Below are 2,920 nucleotides of genomic sequence, written 5' to 3' on the forward strand. Positions count from 1 at the left end.
AGGAAGGATTGTAGCCTGAAAAGCAGTTACTAAAATATAGAAGTCCAGTTAGACAAGTGACCCAGAGGAATGCTCTGACAAAAAAGGTGTAATCAATGCTCATAAACAGAAAAGTGAGGCACTATGACATGATTCCTTGCAGAATCACGGAACTATGCAATGACTGGAATGTCAGAAACTTGGTGGGGGAGCTGGCATGACTGGAGTACTATCATGGATGGGTATAGACTGTTCAGGAAGGATAGGCAAGGGAGAAAAGGATGAGGAGTTGCATTTTATGTAAAAGAGCTGTATGTTTGCTCAGAGATCCAGGATGAAATTAGAGATAGGCCCATGGAAAGTCTCTGGGTTAGGGTCAGAGGGTTGTGCAACAAGTTTGATGTAATGGTGGCTATGTGCTATAGACCACCTGACCAGGAGGATGAGGTGGTTAGGATTTCTTCAAACAGCTAGCTGAAGTTTCCCAATCACAGGTCATGGTTCTCATGCAGGACTTCAATCACCCTGCTATCTTCTGAGAGGGCAGCGCAGCAGTTCGAAAGCAATCCAGGCAGTTTTTGGAGAGTGTTGGGGACAACTTCCTGGTGCAAGTGTTGGAGAGGCCAACTACAGGCTGTGTTTTTCTTCACCTGGTGCTCATAAATAGGGAATAATTGGTGGGGAATGTAGTAGTGGATGCCAATTTGGGCAGCAGTGACTGAGCTCAGGATCTTGAGGAATGGAAGGAAGGAGAGCAGCAAAGTAAGGATGCGGGACTCCAGACAAGCAGACTTTGACTCATTTGGGAAATTGAAGGGCAGGATCACCCGGAAGACCAGTTTGAGGAGGAAAGGAGTCCAGGAAACCTGGTTGTATTTTAAAGAAACCTTACTGAGGGCACAGGAATGAAGCATCCCACTGCACAGGAAAGACTAGCAAGTATGGCAGATAGGGATAAGTATAAGACTATTGCTTGGGTACACAGGGATGAAATCAAGAAGGCCAAAGTGTAATTGGAGTTGCAGCTAGCAAGGGATGTGAAGGGTAACAAGAAGGGTTTCTACAAGTATGTCAGCAACAAGGGGAAGATCAGGGAAAGTGTGGGTCCCTTAGGAAATGGGGGAGGCAACCTAGCGACAGATGATTCATAAAAGGCTGAAGTACTCAATCCCTTTTTCACCTTAGTCTTTACAGGCATGGTCAGCTTCCAGACTACTGCACCTAGCAGCTCAGTCTGGGGAGGAGATGAACAGCCAATAGTGGTGAAAGAGTAGATATGGGACTGTTTGGAAAAGCTGGACATGTACAAATCCACGGGGTTGGACACAATGCTCCCAAGCATGCTGAGGGAGTTGGCTGCTGTGATTGCAGAGCCACTGGCTATTAACTTTAAAAGCTTGTGATGATTGGGAGAGGCCCCAGACTACTGGGAAAAGGTAAATGCAGTGCCCATCTTTAAGAAAGAGAAGATGGAGGATCCAGGGAAGTACAGACCGGTCAGCCTCACTTTAGTCTCTGGAAAATCATGAAACAGTTCCTCAAGGAATCCATTTCTAAGCACTTGGAGGAGAAGAAGGTGATTAGGAACAATCAGCATGGATTCACCAAGGGCAAGTCATATCTGACCAACCTGATTACCTCTGTGATAAGATGAATGTGGATGTGGGGAAAGTGGTGGACAAGATATGCCCTGCCTTTAGCAAAGCTTTTGCTATGGTGTTCAACAACATTATTGCAAACAAGCTAAGGAAATCCAATTGTAAGTTGGATAGAAAACTGAGTGGATTGTTAGGCTTAGAGGGTAGTAAGAAATGGCTTAATATATAGCTGACAGCTGGTACCAAGTGGAGTGCCTCAGGGGATGGTCCCAGGGGATGGTTTTGTTCAATATCTTCATCAGTGCCTTGGAAGATGGGATAGAGTGTACCCTCAGCAAGTTTGAAGATGACATCAAGCTGGAGTGAGTAGTAAATAAGCTGGAGGGTAGGACTAGGATTCAGAGAGACCTAGACAAATTAGAGGATTGGGCCAAAAGAACTCTCATGAGGTTCAATAAAGACAAGTGCAAAAACCTACAGTTGGGATGGAGCAACTTATGTACTGGTACAGCTTGGGGACCAACTGGCAAAGTAGCAGTTCTGCAGAAAAGGACCTGGAGGTTACAGAGGACAATCAACTGAATATGAGCCAGCAGCCTGCCCTGGTTGCAAAGAAGACATACTGGGCTGCATTAGTAGAGCACTGTCAACAGGTCAAGGGTCTGGAGTATTGTGTCCAGTTTTGGGACCCTCAGTTGGAGAAAGTCCAGTGGAGGGCAGCAGAAATGGTTAGGAGGCTGAGGCACATAACTTACGAGAAGAGGCTGAGCACTGGGCTTATTTAGTCTGGAGCAGAGAAGACTGAGATCGGATTTAATAGCAGCCTTCAACTACCTGAAGGGTGGTTCCAAAGATGAAGGAACTAGACTGTTCTCAGTGGTGGTAGATGACAGAACAAGGAACAGTGGCCTCAAGTTGCAGCAAGGGAAGTTTAGGTTAGATATTAGGAAAAACTCTCTCACTAGGAGTGTATTAAAGCACTGGAACAGGCTACCCAGAGAAGTCATAGAATCTCCATCCTTGGAGGTTTTTAAGATACAACTTGACAAAGCCTTGGCTGGGATGATATGGTTGAAGTGAAGGGCTGAAGAAAATAATTCTGTGCAGGTCCCACACTATCCAGAGTGGGCACAGTGTGCAGTGCAGGTCCCAGAGTGGGTGCCATTTGTGAACCATCCTTGACCAGTCAGAGCATGTGCCATATATGCCCGACATGTTATGCAGGAGGGTGGCATGGGTGGGTCTGTGGGACCAGTTTGGTCCATGAACCCAGCCACTTCCCATTCATTCAACCTGTGGACTAGCTCATGCCACTGATCTGAGAGGCCATTTGAGTTTGACTC

At 46.3% G+C, this 2,920-nt stretch overlaps 1 long non-coding RNA gene across 1 annotated transcript; it reads left to right on the forward strand.

Moving 5' to 3' along the window:
• The first annotated feature begins 254 nt into the window (after positions 1–254).
• LOC109322606 lies at positions 255–2,413 on the forward strand. Its single transcript, XR_002104430.1, has 3 exons — positions 255–267; positions 738–741; positions 2,273–2,413. It is a non-coding gene; the product is annotated as an uncharacterized LOC109322606 (long non-coding RNA).
• Positions 2,414–2,920: the final 507 nt, after the last annotated feature.

The sequence above is a fragment of the Crocodylus porosus genome, unplaced genomic scaffold (genome assembly GCF_001723895.1).
Source record: "Crocodylus porosus isolate Cpor-Errol unplaced genomic scaffold, CroPor_comp1, whole genome shotgun sequence".
In the NCBI taxonomy this organism is placed as follows: Eukaryota; Metazoa; Chordata; order Crocodylia; family Crocodylidae; genus Crocodylus; species Crocodylus porosus.